This window comes from Puma concolor, chromosome C2 (assembly GCF_028749965.1).
Source record: "Puma concolor isolate L17-30 chromosome C2, mPumCon1.1.hap2, whole genome shotgun sequence".
Lineage (NCBI taxonomy): Eukaryota > Metazoa > Chordata > Mammalia > Carnivora > Felidae > Puma > Puma concolor.
In genome coordinates, this window is record NC_141675.1 from 86,260,811 (window position 1) to 86,281,701 (window position 20,891).

Below are 20,891 nucleotides of genomic sequence, written 5' to 3' on the forward strand. Positions count from 1 at the left end.
CCCCCACCCCAGGAGTGATAGCAGGTGACTGAAACCAAGAGGGGAGGAACCAGTGCGGACATGAAATGGGAGGGGCTGCAGGGGCTCCAGAGAGGGGGCGCTCAGGGTCAGATGATGGAGGAGAGAAAGTGCTCTGCACTGAGGAGGAGGCCTGAGGTGGGAATCGGACACGAAGTGCAAGTTCCAGCTTTGCTGCTGATTAACTCTGTGACCCTGGGAAAATGACTTGTTTAAATCCTAGCTGTCTCATTTGTTAATGTGGGGGTGATACAACGGGCCTCGGGAGGCTGTGGTGCCGGGAAGAGGAGAGGACAGATGGGAAACATCTTGTATTCAGGCTGCAGAGGACTGCAGGAATCCAGGGTCTGGAGAGTAGGGAACTCACTGATGCCTGACGCAGTCAAAGGAGACTTCATGGAGGAGGGAGACTTGGGCTGGGCTGTGAACTATGGGCATGCCTGGGCAGCCGAGGCACACTAACACCCATCCGGAACATGAGGCTCCCCCCAGGACATGACGGCTGTCTGAGCACAGGCTTCCCGAGGAAGCCCTCTGAAGACAGGGACCCTATCTTTGGCATCTCGGCCTCCACCCCTTTATAGGGCAGGCCTTGGTGGTCAGTAAACACTCAGGAATGTTTGTGGAATTCAATAGCCATTCTCGAAATTAGTTTATGAAGAAATCACAGCTTATGATTCCAGAAAAACTGATTCATTTGTTCTTGTTCTCTTTTCCTTTGTGGCACAGGAAAAAAAAAAAAAAGACAAAACAAAACAAACAACACATCAGTTGACGTTTGACGTGAGCGTTCTGAAAAAAATAAGTTACACTAGGTGAGACCCCAGCTGCCCAGGCCGGAGGAAAGTAAGGGGGCACCAAAGCCACGCCTCTCTGGCCCTGTGGGAAGGGGATGCAAGAAAATGAGCTCGCCCAGCCATGGAACACCGCTGCCTGCCTGGCTTCACACTGCCCATCCCCACATGCCAATGAGTAAAACTGCTGCTCTCCCTCCTGCACTAAAAACAGCAATAACAACAACAACAACAGAGAAACCAGGAAAGGTGACGACTCGGGGCCTGCGGTCGGGAGGCCCTGGTGTTGACGTCGCTGTCTCCCAGAAAGCTGCCTTAAACTAGGAGTGGAGAAGAGAGACAGACCACAGGGCAGAGCGTCAGGGCACCCGTTGCTTTCAGAGGTGGCCCTGGGGAACAAAGACACAGTACCTGATGGGGACCTTAGGGAAGGATGCTGTGTCCCAGGAGAGAACATCTAGGAATGAGAATCGTAGCCATCAAGAGGTCATGGTGAGGGGGTGCACACACACCCCGTCCAGCCACTTTTCTTCCTCCCTCCCTCCCTCCCTTCCTTTCCACTTCCTGTGCCCCAAGCTCCTACATCCAGGGTCTCAGGTGGTTCTTACACACAGTAGAGCAGAGCACTTAATGAGACAGGGACAGGAGGGCACCATCATTCTGAGGACAGAAACCACATCACGACAGGTTCTGCCGAGGAAGGTGGTGGAAGGGAACAAGGGCGTTTGGCCGAAAGATGGGGAGGCCTCAAGGATGTATGGTGGAACTTCTGTGTGGTATTGACAGGGCTATGCAAGAAGGGGAAACGTCATCCTCATGGCTCCAGGGTGTACCTCCAATGACACCAGTGACAGTCACATGGAAGCACCCACCCTTTCTGTGAGTGGTTTTTAAGTACCCAATATTGCACAGGCACTTAGCTTACTTCTCATAACCACTCAACATGTTGAGTTATTCCTATGTTCACATGAAGAAACAGCCTTAGGAAAGTTAAAAACAACAGCCCAAGGTCCCACAATAAACAAGTGCTGGAGCTGGGGTCTGACCTTTGGTCAGCTTCACATGAAAGCCCAGCACGCTCTTTCCAGTTGACCCTGATTCCCCTCTGATCAGAGAGAAGCTCCAGGGAGGCAGATCTGGCACCCCCTGCCACCATAGAGGGGCACAGCGAAGTGCCAAGGACCTTGACAGACAAAAAGCGGAGCAACAAGCTGGCCAAATGTAGAACGTAAGGGAAGTCCTCTACATGCAAATAGTTCCGCTATAATTAAAGAAACTCCCAGTGGTGGAGAGGCCATTCAGTCAGCTGGTCTTCCTTAAGAGTCTACCACGTGCTATGTGTACCCCTTGGTCTTTCAAGGCCATCTAAATCCAACCTATTCTGCGAAGTGCAGCCCGAATGCCTCCTTCCCTCCCCTGCCTGGACAGGCCCCGGTCAAAGTCATGGGCTTTGCCACCTGGGTCCCTGCCTCCCCATCTTTGCCAGAGTGAGTGTTCCTTGAAGGTGGGAATGTGCTGGGAGAGCGGAGTTCAGGGGCATCAGATGTCTCCTGAAGAGACCCAGCTCCTTCGTTTTGGCAGAGCCCTGGCCTTGTCTTAAGAAGCCCATCAAAAAATCTAAGCACTTTCCCTGCCCTTTAGGGACTGGCTGGGGTAAAGCTGGAAAAGGCCATGTGCGGCCCTGAGACATAGGAATTTGAGATGTTTTTATGGTTTTATAACTCCTCACTTGTAAGGTACCTTATTTTACTATAAGTTGCTAATACTTCTTCCAAGAGGGACTTCACCAAATACGTTAACTGGTTAGGAAGGGAAGAGGCAGCACGAACGGACTTCTTCACACTGATGTGAAAGGACTGACCCAGTTACTACTCTTTGGGCTGAGGCAGGAGGACACTCCCTTCTGTTCTGAGAGCCGACAGCCCTCAGAGCAACCTGCAATGTCATGCGGGCATCTATCCAGACGGTTATTCTTTTATGTGATTTTGAAATAAGATGCCAAGTTGCAAATGTCACTGCTGGAAAGAGGAAGATGCTTACTAGGAAGGCTGGAATGGACTGGGGTGAGATTCTCTTAAAGGGCCCTGCTCCTCTGGCCTCTGGTCCTTGGCATAGTCCTCTCTCTGTGGGAACTGCATGGCTGAGGCAGGGGAGGTGGTATCTATAATGTTGAAAGGCTCTTCTAAGGACGAAATAAGATGGATACATGGCAGTGGCAGCAATGGTGATGGCCCAGAGGGGATGCTGGCTGGAGGACGGCTGTAATGACAGCAGTTATGACCACTGAGATTTAAGTAATAAATGGGTGAGATAACTGACTCCAAAACAAAAAGGAGATGAAATCTATAAAGCATGGGAAAAAGCGTCTCAGAAAAGGGACTAGACATCTACAAAACTCAAAACAATGGCCAGCATCCAGGCTGGGTGAATGTCTGCCATGTCAGAATCCCGTGAGAAAATGGTTAAAAAAAAAAAAAAAGGGCAGAATAATCTAGGATAACAGATCTGAAAGAAGAGCAAATCTACCCATTATACAGATGGAGAAACTGAGGACCAAGGATGACACGGGACTTGTCAGGGGTCACACAGTTGAGCTAAGTGGCAAAGCTGGTCCCAGAACTCAGGTCTTCTGATTGCCTAGCCGATGCTCTCATGTCAATTAGTGCCCCCCACCCTCTACCCACTCCCAATTTGGGCCATAAACTCAAGAGCAGAAAACACTGTGGCCAAAATAATATGGCCCGAAGGGCTGTGCGCAAGACTTGCCAGGCACCCAATACAAGCAGCTCATGGAGGATGTGCATATCATACCATGAAAACGTAAACCTGAAGATAAATAGTCGCAGCTAAAGAAAGAAGAGACCTCCATGATCCACATACTTTATAGCCAGCTTTTGGAAAACTGCTCTCCATATTCTCACATTAACATCAGGCAGGGATGTCAGAAAACAACCAAAGCCAACAAATCTTTAAATTTCTCTAAGAACACACCTTGAGTCGCACATTCAAAGGGAGGCAGAAGCCTGACTTAACAACCAGGAGTCACCCATGGAGACACAAGCTCAGTGCCTAGTGTGAGAACTACAACAGCCAGTAGTAAAACACGTCCCCCCACCTCCGCTGGTCCACCACCCAGTCATCTTCTGTTCTAGCTGGACCTGTTCACTCCTGGAAACATGTTTGCTGCGACATCCAGTTAGTTGGAAGATGGGCCATCCAACCAGCCCCTCAAACTTACCAATCTTGTCATGTATGTGTTTAATCACAAAACCAAGAACTGAAGTGCATCATTTTCTCAGATAGAAGGAAGCTTGCCCATGTGTTAGGAAAAGTCCTGTGTGGCATGAGGGATTTGAGGAACATGATCCTCAGATGAGCACCAGGGCTGAGGCAGGCTGGCCAGACCCCTCAGTAGATGACAGAATGCAGAGGAACTCCCAGCAGTGTCCCTTCATGGATCAGCATTCAGGGCTTTGAACACTGGTTTCCATGGGGGACGGTTGTTGGCAAGAGATCAGACAGGCTGACCCGGGCCATTTCAGGAAATGGAAGAATTGCTGTATCCTGGGTATAGAAGGCGGTTCAGGGGTCCTGGCTGAAACCCCCAACCACAGGACTGATAAACATCTGACAATAAGACAGGAGCCACTAGTATATGTCAGCTCAAAGTGGGAAAGGATGCTAAGGATCTAGGTGGGATTTTTGGTCTGAGACCTTTTTCCACTTGAACTTCAAGGGGGTAAAGTAGTGGTATCATCTTCACAAGGGGCCACATCCACTCACCTCACTCTCTCATGCTCCCATTGCAGGCTAACAAAATGGTGCCGCTCGTTTCTAACAGGTTAGAAAAGGAAAGACGGGACTAGAAGTGCTGGCTAAAAATGCAGCTTTCAAGACCTAGACCATTACCATCATGACCACCCTGGCCCTGGAGAGCACGGAGGAAGTAATTGACTGCCCAGGTGACTGTACTCAGGGTTCAGGAGGCCCAACCCGGCTGCTGGCGCCTGAGGCCCCGAGCACAGCCTGGCTGAGCCAGAGGGTCCATTCCTCTGCTCCAGTGCACGGCAGAAGACAACATGCGCGGCCTTAGAACCAGCTGGGCGCTTCCCAAGACAACATTCCCCCGTGGAAAGGCTTGAGACAGCTCATCATCAGCCTTCAATTAAACCAGTCACAAGGCATGTCATCTGACCATGGATGGAATTACAACCCAGAGTGAGTAATTAATGATACCCAAAAACAAACAAAAGGGGAAAAGAAGCCTCTTTTCCACTCCCCTCCCTTCTCCTAGCCCCAGAAGTAATTCCTGGTAGATGCATCCTAACACACACAGAACAACACACGACAAAATAGATCAGGGAATTATGAAAAGACAGACATACTTGGGTAAGCACTGGTCCTACCATCCTGCACAACGAACGGGCCTTCTCCGAGGGGGCGGGTCGACTGTGCAAGTGCCTCCTTTCTCCTTCTGTCTTGAAAAAGCTTCAGAGCTTTCCAGAGATAAATATTTATAACACATCAGAGGGCTTTCACCTCAGAACACCACCCCTAGCTTTCCATTAGCCAGGAGAGGGTTCAGGGAGAAGGGGACACTGTGGCAACCCGAGTCTGTGAGGTGTCATGAGGTGGAGAATCTGGAAGCAGCTGCCTGGAAAGGAAGCTTGATTTCTCACTGTCTGCTTGGAAACACTGCAACAATTTGCCACCTGTTTTATCCTCCTCTGGTGCTTCGTAATGGCTCCTCGGAGGCACATCTGGCCTGCAGGAGCCAAAGGCCACTGAGAGGGGTAGGGACCCCCCCCCTCCCCAATGGTAAGAGGCCCACGGCCCAGGCCCAATCCTGATGTGCCGCACCAGCCACGCCAGACTGGCTGCTCCTGCTGCACAGGGTCTCGGGCTGTGATGGAAGACTGGCCACCACAATGCACAGACCCCAGCGGTGCCCCTGAGGGCGTCTGTAGTTGACAGTGGCTGTGGTGATTCTCAGACCCAACAGAGAACTTGGGTCTCTTCCCAGCTGGGCCTTTCCCTGTCCCTCAAAGCCCCCCTCTCCACTCCCTTCGCGGCATAAGGCCCAGCTGCAGGACGGCAGGCTAACTATGGGGAGAGCTGCCACCAATGAAGGTGGGACACGCCAAGCGTCCAAGGCCTTGGGTACAGACTCCTGGGGCTCCTCCAGCCTGGTCACACGGTCCCTCCTGAGGAGCAGAGAGATGGTATCCGTGTGCCAGGCCATGATGAGGGCTTTACACTTACTGAGCCAGCTCATGAACCTCTGCTTCACTTCTGCCAGGCAGCCATTAGGACCTCCTGTGTTCAAATGAGAAACCAGAAGCAGAGAGAGTATGGGCGACTTGTCTAAGGCAACCTAGTGAGGAAGCATCAGAGTTGAGATCACAGACTTCCTCACCCAGCAGTGCGTTTGATCCATCACACACGGGTTTCCGTGTGTGCCTTCACACACAGATGTCTGAAATGCCTTCAGACGTCCCTGAGGCCCTTTTAAAATCTCCTTATCTTTAAACATATGAAATGCTGCCACATCAAGGATGAAAACATCAGACAGCTCCAGAGCACCCTGGTACAGTGGCTGGGGCTTCTGTGGACAGAGAAGGGGTTCCCACCTCCCACAACCACCTCCCTCAAGACCCTTACCCTCAGTGAGCTGAAAAACTATTGGAGTTCCCTTCCACTGAGCAGAGGCCAACGGAGAAACTTCAGGGAAGGTAAAAAAAAAAAGAGTTTCACGCCACAAAAGTTGAGAGGAAGTTTTCAATGACAATAGCCAACAGGCACAAAATGTATTATAATCATTTAATCATCCAAATGCTCTGAGATTGGTATTATGATTTCTGCTTGACAAATGAGGAAATGAAGAAGTATGGTAATCAAGATCACACAGCTGGAAAGTGGCAGGGCTGAGACTCACCAGGGAATGCTGGGCTCTAAAGCCCATCTTGCTCTTCACCACCCCCCCCACCCCTTTCCCCCCTCCTCCCCCGCCCCCCTCCCCAGGGTGGCCAGGACACAACAGGCTGGACCCTGCAGACGCTGTTCAGCCAGGAAGTCCCTGACTCTCCCCAGGCTGATCTCTGTTTTCCACATCAGCAGCCTGCACCTACCTCTGGGGGAGGAGCGAAGGGAGGAAATGGAGTTCCTGCGAGTGATTTATACAACCTGTTAGCAGCTCTGGTAAAAGGTTTGGGGGCCAAGAGGTTGAAATTAATGGCCACAGTCAGTTTTATGCATTAGCTATACAACAAATTCTTTCTTCCAGCCCTACTCACCCCCTCTCAAAATTAAGCATAGAAAAGTGAGTGTGAGCTATGGCTCCGCGCTCACATTTTTTATAACTGTCAGCTCCTGTTTTGTGGACAAAACAAAACAAATTATTATGAAAAGGCAGAGTTTTTGCTTTAGCAACAGTGTAACATGAGCCTCCTCCCTCACCCCTAGTGCCTTCGGTGACTAGGTATATAAATCATATCCTTTAGGATAGGACAGAATTTATTTCCAACTTGGCTGAAAAACTTTAGGGACGTATATAATATACGACAACACATATAACACCTGGTCTCAATTTTCCTCTCACTTCTATTGCCAATATGAAATTATAGCTCATGTATCTTTACGAATTTTAATCTACAGAGGAAACTGAATTTTGGATTTGGAAAGCAGAACATCCGCCTTTCTTTCCTTTCTATGGCATGGATGTCCGTGGCCCCCGCTGGCCTCTCCACAGCTTCTAGCTCTCTGGGGTCTGCTAGAAACTTGATTTTTTATCTGCAAAAGCTTAAGCCCTGCTTCCTATTTGGGGCATGACCACATTCTGGCTTTGTTCACCAACACGGAGACTGACGCCAGGTCTCTGCTCTTCACCAGGAGGCTTTTTTCAGAGAGCCCTGGGAATGGCAGCTGGAGAAAACAGTCCTCTTTGGGCAGAAGTCACAGGTGTTTTCTGAAAATAGTGATACACTGACCACTAGTCTACCCGAACGCTCTCACGGCTCAACTTTCCAAACTGCTCACTCTGAGGTTCTTCACCAGAATTGTGGGGGCCCCTGTTTCTAATCTCATCTGCCCTCACTCTTTACCTCCCCCAACCACTCTCTCCCTCTTTCTCACATTTGAGCCCAGGCCACACCTATGGATTCAGTGTAAAATTAGGAAAACTAGGGGCATCTGCATGGCTCGGTCAACTGAGCGTCTGACTTTTGCTCAGGTCACAATCTCACGGTTCATGAGTTTGAGTCGCGCGTCAGACTCACTGCTGTCAGCCTGTCAGCACAGAGCCCACCTTGGATCCTCTGTCCCCCTCTCTGCCCCTCCCCTGCTTGCACTCCCCCAAAGGAAAAGTAACAAAGGTTTTATTCCACTGCCTGCAGCCCCCATCCCCATGCCAAGCTCTGACACACACTGGTGCCCCTGGCCCAGCCAGCTTGTCTGGGCCTGGTCACCGCAGCCTGCCCCTTAGGTTTACGCAAATGACAATGGCAATAACAGGACTGATTCCTTGTATTTTTATGGCACATAGCAACGTGCAAAGTGCTTTCCCAACTCACAAAACGCTTTGCTATGCTTTAGCTTGTTTAAACCTTACAACAACCCTAGGGGGCAGGGGCATCCATGTGGGTTGGGTCCAGCTGTATAGAACAGAAGATGTAAGGTAACAATGGTTTGAACACACAGAAGACTAAAGCTAAGTCATCCAGGTGTGGTAGGGCCACTTCATGAAGCTGTCAAAGGTCCTGGCTCCTTCTACCTTTCCGTTCTATTATCCTAGACCTGGTTTCCATTCTCAAGGTCACTGCATGGTGCCAGAGAGCTACTGGGGCTCCAGGCAACAAGGGGGAAGAAAGGGAAAGGTTCCCTCCCCTTACCCCCTGCAATGAGGCAGACCCTTTGAACAACTTTCCTGGAAGTCCCTAATTTAGTCACATGGCCACACCTAGCTGCAAGGGAAGCTATGAAATTATTTTACGGGGCATAATGCTGCACCCAAATAAATGGGATTCGCTTATAAATGAAAAAGAAGGGGCACCTCAGTGGCTCAGTCAGTTGAGCGTCTGACTTTGGCTCAGGTCATGATCTCGTGGTTCGTGGGTTCGAGCCCCGCGTCGGGCTCCGTGCTGACAACTCGGAGCCTGGAGCCTGCTTCGGATTCTCTGTCTCCCTCTCTCTCTGCCCCTCCCCCACTTTTGCTCTGTCTGTCTCTCTCAAAAATAAACATTAAAAAATAATAAACAAACAAACAAACAAATAACTGAAAAGGAAGAGAATGGACACAGAGCAGCAACTAGCAGTACTTCCACAGCTGGCACACAGTAATTCCACTCACTTGACAGGTGAAGAAATACAGGCCCAAAGGATTAGGCTTTGCTAAGCTCACATCATCAATAACGGCAAAACAGGAACCAAGCCCGTGTCCTCTGACCCATGTGCACACACCTCTTCCCTGTTCAGGAAGCCCTCTCGCCGCTGGTGAGCTCCTGCCGCGCTCCCGTCCGCCCACCTTCCAGACCTCCGATCGGCCCTCACCGGCTCCTTGCTGGCCACCCCTGAGAGTGTGCCCACCAGGGCAGGGCTCCTCCATCACTGGCTTCACTCGTCACATCCAGGCCGGCTCTCCACCGTGTGTCCCAATGTGTCTCTCGGAATCCAGACACAGTCACGAGGAAGGTGAACCACGCCAGAGACAGTCAGACCCCAGACAGCAGGGCAGGCCCTTCAAACGGTCTCCAGGACGCCATGGGAGTTCTGTGAGCACGACACCTCGCTTGGGAGGCACCACGTGGGGGTGGCTGCCACCTCCTCACCCTGTTTCTGGCGGCAGGCCTCTCAGGCGCCCATTCTGGCACTGAGAGCACACTTGACACGCACTGCCTGGTTGTGTGCTGGGCCAGAAGGCTGACCAAGGGTCCCTGGTGACGACACCCACGCGAGCACAGACGATCCTGCTGTCAGCGTCCTAGCACTGCGGCCATCTCTTCCACGTCACTAATGAAACGGTTTCTGTATTTTGGCAGTTCCTCCCGGTATGGATGATGAACCCATTACTCCTTCCTGGGCCTGAACGTCCTGAGGCCTTTTCACCCAGTGGACTCACCCTCCTCTCTGTGGGGTCCTGCAGCCTACCGCTACCCAGGTCTCCCCCACCCCCTCTGCAGCGAACGCAGCAGAAGGACCTGCAACCACGGCTGAGACGCCGCACGAGGAGGGTAAGTGCGATCAGGGGAAGAGCCAGCTGCCCCTCTCGGAGAAGCAGCAGCCCGGCCGCGGGCACACGAGCAAGTTCTCCCAGGACCACAGGGCAGCCGAGGAGAGAGCGGCCCCACGTCATTCCTTGTGCCCAGAAATCCACATCGCGGCAACTGTCAAAGGGAAAAACCAGTTTCTCTGTGTTAGGAGCCCAGAAATATCTTTTTGAGGCTTATATGCAAAGAACTACCCATTCCCTTACTTTTTGCAGCAGGAGAAAAAAAATATGGTTTTAATTTTTGGGGGAGCAACACCTGTGGGCCCGTGACAGTTTGCAAACTGACTTGGCCAGTGGTCAGATAGCTTTTCAGGTTTCTTGTCTCCTGAGCCAGGCCTCTTGCCAAAATGTCATGTTATTTTATTGATTCTTATGCTACGTTAAAAAAAACGATCTATCATCACCTATAAAATGAGGTTCCAAATGCCACATACTGTGCTAAGCATTTTTATGTATTTTACCTCATTTAATCTTTACATGTAGGGATTACTGTCCCTATTTTATAGACTCTCCCACCAACACAGTGGTGTTTCAATGCTTTCACCCCTGTTTACCAAGGTTAAGGGGAGCCTCGCAGGAGCCTAAGTCTGCTAAGAATTACCTGAGAACCTGAGGAAGCCACAAGACTCCATTCTAACTTCCATTTAAAACACAAATCTGGGGCCGCCTGGGTGGGTCAGGCAGTTAAACATCCGACTCTGAGTTCGAGCCCCGCATCAGGCTGTAAGCTGACAAGTGGAGCTTCTTTGGGATTCTTTCTCCCTCTCTCTGCCCCTCCCCCACTGCACTGTCTCCCTCTCTCAAAATAAAATAAGCTTTTAAAAAATTAAAAAAAAATAAAACACAAATCTGCCTTCCTATGGAGCAAGGGTGTCTGAGAAAACCCCTTCCTAACCTGTTCCCATCCCAGACTCTATAACCAAAAAGATTCTGTCTTCCAAACTGTACCTAAGCACTAATTAATTCATTTCTGTTTTAATTAAATCTTAATTTCATTTAATTACCTAGTTTCTATTTTATAATTAAAATTTAAGTCATTTGTTTTAATTTTTAATTAAAGACATAAAATATAATGCCGAACTGACATAATTGCAGATGAAATTAAAAAAAAAAAAATTAGGCCTAAATATTTCAGCGTGTATTTCCTAAGAAACTTCATGACAACACAACTATCAGGACCGCGAAATTAACATTAATGCATCACTACCATTTAATCTATAGTCCCATTCAAAATCTGTCAATTGTCCAAAAACAAAAACAAAACTTCTGGTCTAGGATGGAATATAGTTGTCACATCTCTTCCGCCTGAAGTAGTCCCTCGGTCTTTCCTCATCTTGCGTGACCAGGGACGATTTGAGGAGTACAGCCCAATTATTTAGTAAAATCTCCCTCAACGTGCATTTGTCTAATGTTTCCTCGTGATTAGATTCAGGTTATGCATCTCTGTCAAGAAAACCACAGACACAGTGCGGTGCTCTTCTTGCTGTCACATCAGGAGGCACAGCATGTCAATTTGTCCCATTACTGATGATGTTAATGTCAATCGTAAAGTTACCGTTTGTTCTTTGTAACAACAGCATTATGTGGGGAAACGTTTTGAGACGGTGAAAATATCCTATTCCCAAACAAATTTTTGCCTGCTCTGGTTCAGTATCCATTGATTCGCCTCACCTGAATAAATTATTACTATAATGGTTATCACCAAATGGTGACTTTCCAACGCCTTCATTCCCTCTACGTTTATTAGCTGCCATTCTACTGTAAAGAAGAACTTTCTGGCATCCCTGCTTACAACAGGTCGTGCCGGGCAAATTCTTCCCTGACTGGAAGGCTTCGGGGTCGCCCGCCACAGGGGCACTGGACAGGGGAGCATCAGGGTTGCTGGCGGTGTGACTTCAGATCCATCTTCCAAGAACCCAGTGGGAGGTGGGAGGGGCGGGAGGGATGGAAAATGACCCTCTTGGAAAACCTCCAGCGGTACCACGCTAGAGGGCCCTTGTGCATTCTTACAAAAATAAGTAAGTGAAGAGAGAGACTAGTAGGACATGACTGCGTATTGCAAATAGTTTCAGAAGGCGACACCACCCCACCCTGGCTTTCCTCTATTTCGTAAAACAAGCAATGCATGGGCTCTACCTTATTTAATGAAATGTGAATTTAAGGACTTAAGGCAAGCGTGAGTAGACAGGGCACTGGGGTAGAGGCCTGGCTCACAGGTCTGACTCTGCCGCTACGTCCAGCCTTGGGCAAGCCACCTCCCATGTGGGCATCAGTTCTCCCAGACTGTAAAGACGAGCGGGTTAGGACACACGTCCTCCAAGACCCCCACCCCGGCCTGCCACCCATGATTCTGAACAGAGGTGGCCCTTTTCCCTCACTCATAACCCAGCGGCTGTTCTCAGAATAGCACATTTATCAGGCACAGGAGATAAGCCTCTCTGTGTTGACCCCAGCCATGCCAAGCCAAACAAGCCATAAAGTCCCTACTGCGTGCCGATGTACTATGACAGTGTGGAGGAGGTTCAGAAATGAATGCCATTGTTACTAGCCTCAAAAACTGCAAATCTAGTAGCATTTTCATTATATATTCTCTGCTGCCGCCACTACTGCTTCCAATCCTCCTTACGAGCATTCTTCACGGTGATAAGTATTACCATATGAAACTAACATTTATGTAGTACCTACTGTGTGCCACACACTAGATTACTCAAAAAAAAATTTTTTTAATGTGTATTTCTTTTTGAGAGAGACAGGGACAGAATGTGAGTGGGTTAGGGGCACAGAGAGGGAGACACAGTATCCAAAGCAGGCTCCAGGCTCCGAGCTGTCAGCACAGAGCCCGATGCAGGGCTTAAACTCATGAGCTGTGAGATCATGACCTGAGCTGAAGTCGGACGCTCAACCGACTGAGCCACCCGGGCGCCCCACACTGGATAACTTTTAAATCTCCCAGTTCCCATTTAACAAAGGTGGAAAACTCAGGTTTATAGTAGCCACAGAACTTGCCCAAGGTCACTCAGCTGGTGAGTGACAAAGCAGGAATGCACATCAGGCCTAAGTGGTTCCAGAGTCTGAGTTCTTTCGCCTCCACAGGCTCCCTTTAAACACGTTCGCTTCGAAATCCACCCATACCCCATGCCAGTTTATCTGTTGCTGATAACAAACCACCCCAAGAGTTAGCATCTTCAAATACTGTATGCTTATCCCTCATGGATCTGCGGGTCAACTATGCTTGGCTGGACGGTCCTCACGTGGGGTCTCCCTTGTGGAGACAGTAAAATAGCAGCTGAGGCTGCAGCGTCAGCCAAAAGGCTGGATGACCACATGACTCACACTGCTTATCGGCAAAGAGCTCAGCCGGGGCTCTCAACCAAAGCGCTTTCCTGTGGGCTCTCCCTAGGGTATTGGCTTTGCCCGGCGTGGCAGCTGGATTCCCAAAGGGGAGCCTGCCAAGAACAAGTGTTCCAAGAGACCCAGGCTGACAGTGCACGGCTCCTAGGGACCAAGCCTCAGAAGTCATGCTACGTCACTTCCACAATACCCTATTTGTCAAAAACAGGTCACCGAGCCAGCCCAAATTCAAGGGAGGGAACTGCACTAAGCTGTGACTACTGGGAGGCATGGCTGCTTTGCCTCATCCCACTGTGGCATTACAGATTATTTAAATTTCTTTATGGTAGTCTACATCTCTACAGTACGTATGTATTCTTTTGTAATCACTGAAATGAATATTCTAAGACATATAATATTCTAAGACATATAATATTCTAAGACATATAATATTCTAAGACATATAATATTCTAAGACATATAATATAATAATAACATGATTATCAGTATGTCAAATATACACAAAGTATTATTGATGTATTTATATGTGTATACACTGGAAGAACTGGAAGAAAATGTGCATTAAAAAAGTTTTTTTTTTAATGTTTATTTATTTATTTTTTTTTAATTTTTTTTTCAACGTTTTTTTATTTATTTTTGGGACAGAGAGAGACAGAGCATGAATGGGGGAGGGGCAGAGAGAGAGGGAGACACAGAATTGGAAGCAGGCTCCAGGCTCTGAGCCATCAGCCCAGAGCCTGACGCAGGGCTCGAACTCACAGACTGCGAGATCGTGACCTGGCTGAAGTCGGACGCTTAACCGACTGCGCCACCCAGGCGCCCCTTTAATGTTTATTTTTGAGAGAGAGAGAGAGAGAACGACCAGGGGAGGGGCAGAAAGAGAGGGAGACACAGAATCCAAAGCAGGCTCCAGGCTCTGAGCTGTCAGCACAGAGTCTGATGCAGGGCTTGAACCCATGAACCGCCAGATCGTGACCTGAGCCCAAGTCGGAGGCTTAATGGCCTGAGCCAACCCAGACGCCCCAGAAAATGTGCATTTTTTAAAGTACTTTCATCTTCTCAAAATGGACATGTATTGCTTTTAAATTAAAAACATTTTTTCAATTAAAAACATTCATTAAGGGATTAATTAACTACCTCATAGAATATACCCATTTTATGGCAACACATATCAGATTTAAGGTATTTGCCATGACCTTTAGTTTTTTTTAGGATTCCTTCTCAAGGTGGCTAGAGCTACCCATTTTTATAATCTGTATCCTATAATCAAGTCCATCTAGAGATATCTGCCTCCCTCTTACTTCACCACAAGGTAGCTTTCTGGATTTCCAAATGCATTTTTTTTTTTTTTTTTTTTTTTTTTTTTTTTTTTTTAAGAAAAAGGAAAGAACAAGCTGGGAGTTACTCTCATCTGATGTTTTTTCCTGTCATTTATGTAAGTGTACTTGTGCTACATTTTCCACATCTCCTCTTGCCAAACACCTCTTCGAAGTTCAAGGCAAATGCAGGCACTTTGGAGATCTCAGCAGCTGAGAAAAAACCCTCGAGTCTACTATGAGGAGTCTTTCTCTCAGTCTTTCTCTCAGCTCCAGGCGTGAGGAATCCAAAAAAAGACAGACCAGCCTTAGAGATATACAAAGACACAGGACCACAACCTGGGATGTACAGTCAACCTTCTGCAGCAAAGGGGATAGCCTGAGGGGGTAGGCAGAGCAAGTCCCTCCAGTCAGGTAAGTGACCGTAAGAACCTCCCTGTGGAAAATGGTGGCTGAAGGCAATAAAGCTGCCACTGTCCCAAAACATAGAGGGCATCTGAACCCAACTCCAAAAGCAGGCAAGGGGCTTCCGTCTGAGTCACAGCACCAAAAGACAGTGGTGAGCGTGCACTGAAAACTTCTGGAATTCAGTACAGAGAAAGAAGGAAACACGGGCAAGAGGTGTCAGGAGTGGGACTGAGTTCTGACAGCCCAGCCTTCCCAAAGGAAGGCAAGTTCTGACCAGCCAACCCCTGGGATCCTCTACCAAGCCCACAAGCATAAGCAGCTCTGGGAGCCTAAGAGGCTGATTTGTTGAGTCACTCAGCACTATTTTTACCCAGCCACTTTCCAACCATAAACCCACATTTCAAATTTCATTGTTTGGGTGGATTAAGAAATTTTGACTTGGCCTTTCTTGTGGTTTAATTTCCTGCGTGCCTGTATGAGGGAAAAACTTGAGCATTCCTATGGAAACATGATATTTGGACCTTTTCTTGGCAGGATAGTGTCCACAGTTTTGGTGTCTTGACTGTTCTCCAAACCTACATTGCTCAGCAGAGAGGCCTTGACCTGTCCCGTTCTCCCCTCTATTGAGGCAGATAGTTTCCCACATGGCAGTGTAGATCGTCTGGCTACCGGAATACTAGGTCAGGGCAAATTTGTTTATGAATATTCCACTCCAATATTAAGAGACAAAGCCGTCTCTGTGCAATTCACATAACAGTCAATCGTGACCTTATTAGTCATTAGTGATAAACACCCAGGTACTGAGTTTGATAACTGTCAGTGACAGAAGAATTGAACAAGCTTAAAATGATCGCCAAATGATTTCAATTATAAAGTGAGGCGTGACTGTGTGGTCATAGGAACAAGAAACACATACCAGAAGAAAAAGGAATGTTCCTTTTCTGTGGAAGCCAGGATGAGCCCTGTTTTCTTTTTAAAACACTTTCACCTCCACTCACATCTGAAGTACAGTTGTGATGCCTGGTAACTTCCATTCCTTTGATATAAACAGTCTCTAAAACCTCAGGGTCTTCCTGAAGACCAAAACTGCCAAAAACACTTTAGCTCAGGCAGAGCTGTGACTTTCTGTTCAAAGATGGAGCCCCCTTTCCAACAGGAAAATCTGGAACTGCACCAAATTTGCCTTCTGCATCTAATGAGAGCCTTGACGTGCTATAGTAAAAGCAAAAAAAAAGTCAATGTTGCTGGAAGTAAACCACTCAGGAGTAGACACACCCCCTGAGGCTGGCAGTGTGAGCAGAACCCTGCGTTCTCTCCTAAGTCCAAGGACAGCACCACGGTAGGCACAGCAACCACACACGAGCCAGCAACGCACTGCACAGTTCTGAGACACAGGACACCTTTCCTGTTCATGACGGACAGCTGTGCATTCTTTTGATCATCCAACAGGTATTTATTAGCCCCCTGCTATGTGGCCGGTGTTCTGACCACTGCAGATAGAGCAGGGAAGACAGCCCAGGGACCTGCTTCCATGTCACTCACAGTCTGGACAAGATGACTTCACACAGCAGGAAATGCGGGGGGGGGAGAAGAAGCAAGCTGAGCAAGGGGGTGCAACAGGATATGGTGAGGGGCAAGTGAAGTTGGGAAGACCGAGAACACCTTTTAAACAAGCAGCATTTGAGCTGAGACGTGAACGATGGGGAAAGAGAAATGCCAAGATACAGGGGAACACAGAGCAAAGGGAGCCACTGGTGAAAACCCAGAGCTGGCCTTGAGCCGAGTGAAAGAGGAGAGGGAGGTGTAAAAGTCATGGCCAGAGCATTCAGTGGGCAGACCTGCCACAGGACTTGAGCAGGGCAGGAGGGTGAGCTGATTAGGCAACCTCCCCCCACCACAGATGACACCTCTCTCCCCAACCAGGTGTCCTGGTATCTGATGTGATGTGCCCCTCAGGCACCCTGGCTCTCGGGGCTGTGATCTTAGTGGTGATGATGTTCAACTTGAGAGACATAACAGAGCTCCCATCTAGGGAGCTGCTTCTCTCCGTCACCTAAGTTTTGGGAGGCTGGGGTCCAAAGACAGAGGATGTGGCCGCTGCTCCTCAAGGAAAACCATACCAGGAAGGCATAGGGACATAGGCCTGCTTTCCTTCCCTAACATCTCCCTGTCATTATGGTCCGGTTCTGGTCCTGGCCTCAGCTCTCCTTTGTGCCATCACCAAAACAGTTCCTTTCCTCCCACCAGCTGGGCTGGGAAAGCCACACCAATCGGGGCATAAAAGGGTAAAAAAGAACACTCTGGGGCCCCTCCCCCCACCCCTGCTCAGCCGCATGTTAATACACAAGAGGAACCGGGTTAACGATCATCCAGTGCAGGGACAGCAGAAAAGTGGCCATAAAAGTACTCTGTGCAGCCTCGCGGCCAGCTGTAAAGATGTAGGGTGGGAAGGTGGGGCTGGGGGTTAATTCATTCAATTTTCATTCAATTATTAGTTGAATAAACATATAATATCTGACTCTCTGATTAGGTGAAGCAAAACAAGGTCTCTGCCATCAAAGTGCTTACAGACTAATGATGGAGATTAAATACAAGCCACCACCACTCGAGGAAGCCCGTGGTGCATTTCCGGGGTGCAGGGGCAGTGCTCTGGGCGCAGCGAGCAGGCAGACCTGGAGGAGACTTGGTATTCGCTCGGGCCTTGTCTCCGTTAGCTCAGGCCACCAGAACCAAATATTGCAGACTGGCTACCTTACACAAAAGAGAGTGATCTTCCCACAGTTCAAGAGGCTGGAAGTCCACAATCAAGGTGCTGACAAATTCACTTTCCCCCAAGGGGTTTCTTCCTGGCTTGTAGACCACCGCCTTTTCACAGTGTCCCACAGGCCTTTCCTCTACGCTTGTTCAGAGAGAGCACTCTGGCATCTCTCCCTCTTCGATAAAGGGCATCAGTCCCATCTGATGAGGACCCCACCTTTATGACTTCATTTAACCCTAAGATCCTCCCAAAGGCCCATCTCCAAAGACCACCATCTTGGAAGTTAGGCTTCCACATCTGAACCTGGGGGGGGATATGCAATTCAGTCCATGTCAGGCTTTGAAAACCTGATATACACCAGCGTTTTTTCTCTGTGGAAAATGGAATTACAGGAGAGCCTGGCATCAGCAAAGGCAGGGCCATGTGAGCCTAGGAGAGCAGAAAGCTCTGGGAGAGCAGACAGCAAGCCAGTTTGGCTGTGGTAAAGGACTTATAAGGGGTTCAGGGGGCAGGGGGTGAGGGTGGAAAGGTGGTCTGGGGGCAAATTATGGCAGGGAGTCAGGGAGCTGCTGAGTGCCCTGTGAAGCCCTCCCAAGCTGTGTGGAGGGGCCAGGCTGAGGAGGGAGACAAAGGGCAGTTGTAATAGTCGGGACAAGAGAGGAGGAGGCTCTGAATTAAAGCCATGGTTCAGACAGAGAAGCTCAAGCTTTTCTGGGACTGGCTGACCAGAGCCCAGCCTGGGTGGCAGGGAACAAAGCTGAGGTCCCCATACGCAGGGCTGCTCTGGGCACCAAGAATGTGCCCGAGTCCCATGGACAAAAACACTCCCATGTTCTCCTGCTGCCTGGCGAGGAGGTCTGGGCACAGCACAGCATGCCACTGCCCTGCTAGGAGCTGGGGCCACGTACGGTCACTTGTGGCTACAAAGGGCTGGGGCCCCAAAGGGAGTATCCGCAGGTCAAAAGTGTGGGCTCTCTCTGGGTGCACTCAAGTCAACTGCCCCTCATCTGATCGGCCTCCCCATGGGCTGCCCTGCTCCCTCTGACTCCTGGGATAGAGAAACCAAACAAAGAATAGAACCAATGCTTCCCAAGCCGCCCCCGGCCCCACCATCCACGGGCCCCACAGAAGGGCAGCTCCTTTGCCCATGCTTGGACGGGAAAACAAGAGGAGCTGCCGGAGGTTTTGGAACTAGACACACTCCGGTGACCCCACAGACCGCAATCCTAATTCCTCATCAGCATTTCTGGTGAGGCCAAGAAGCCGGTGTGGCTCGCAGGGTCCCTGGCACACGTGGTCAGCCTCACTGTGGCCCCTGAGTCCACTTCCTCATCTGTGGAACAAGGGGCCAGGCCTGGGGGTCCCTCAGACCCCTTCCGGTTCTAACCGGAACCAACCACCAACACAGTACATACACGGGGGGGCGCCCACTGACCTTGGTGGTACCCAATGCCAAATGACAGTGAGTCTTCTAAGACCTGGCAAACAACAACAACAACAACAAAAACCCACTTCCCAGGGTACACCCGACATGTGTCTAAAAAACTGGCATGAAACTATATTTTTGTTAGCTGAATCCTATTTTCTCAGTGACTAAAAGCATCATTTCAAAGCTCTTTCATTTTCCTTTCCGATTTTCAAAGGGCCAGAGCTTCCTATTTCCCCAAAGTTCCTTCCTCCCACCATCCCCACCACGGCAGTCAAGCAACAGGGTAAAATTCGGGCTTCAGGGAATCAAATTTAAAGGAATCTCTTTGGATGAAGTGAGCTTGCATTTGCAAAGCAGGCACTGCCCTGCTCCCCACCAAGCCCCTGCTCCTGCCAGAGAGTCACTCCTGTTCTCTATCTGAGGCCACAACCCCCCTTTCCCTGGAGGACAGTCACCAGATGTCACTCCTGAGATGCCTCTCACAGGTGACGAGCCCACAGAACCTGTGTCAGCAGAAGCACTGCTGGGCACAGCCTTTGGCTTCCTCACTCTGCAAGGGTATAGTCACTGAGCTGGTGGCTGGACAGGAAGCCCACCGCACAAGGAGGTCACGAGGACATGCAGACATTTCTCTGGTGATTTTTTCTTTTTTTTGAGAGAGAGAGAGAGAGAGCCAGTGGAGGAGAGGGGTAAAAGGAGAGAGAGGAGAGAGCGAGCAAGAGAGAGACAGAGAGAGAGACAGACAGACAGAGAGAATCTTAAGCAGGCTCCATGCTCAGTGAGGAGCCCGAAGCAGAGCTCAGTCCCACAACCCTGGGATCGTGACCTGAGCCAAAATCAAGAGTCAGATACTCAACCAACTGAGCCCCACAGGCACCCCAATCATCTTTTTTTAATGAAGACTATGGATCATCCTATGTCAGTGTCATATAAGCCAAGTCTCACAGCAGCCAGGAAATCCAGCCATGCCATCAGACGTCAAGAAACCATCACACTCTCCACCCCATTTTGTATCAAGTCCCCAAACCCTCAGCAGATGCGCCTTTCACTTCCCTCCACAAGGGGCTAAGGAGAGGGATCGTGGCATGAGGACCCTATGGACTAAGTCCAAGGACTTGCTAGGCACCCCATTCTTTTCTTCTTAGGACTTTTCACAATTTGTAATTATACATTTATTTGTTTATTTACTTATGGTCAGTCTCTATGAGACTGTAGGCTCTACAAGGGCTTATAATGTTAGCACCCAGTACCAGGCCTGGCACATGCCACAAGTATTATTGTTTTGTGGGTTTTTTTTTTTAACGTTTATTTATTTATTTTGAGAGAGAGAGAGAGAGAGAGGGAGGGGCAGAGAGAGAGGGAGAGAGACAATCCCAAGAAGGATCCACATTGTCAGTATAGAGCCCAACTCAGAGCTCGATCCCATGAATTATGAGATCATGACTTGAGCTGAAATCAAGAGTGTGATGCTTAACTGAATGAGCCACGCAGGTGCCCCCCCCACTACTGTTTTTAAAAGGAGGAAATACAAGACTCTCCCAGAACCAGATTCACT

General features: G+C 49.3%; 1 protein-coding gene across 1 annotated transcript in view; it reads right to left on the reverse strand.

Annotated features, from left to right (window-relative positions):
• The window catches only part of XXYLT1 (xyloside xylosyltransferase 1), a 170,514-nt gene that overhangs the window by 74,936 nt on the left and 74,687 nt on the right, over positions 1-20,891 (reverse strand). The window lies entirely within an intron of this gene.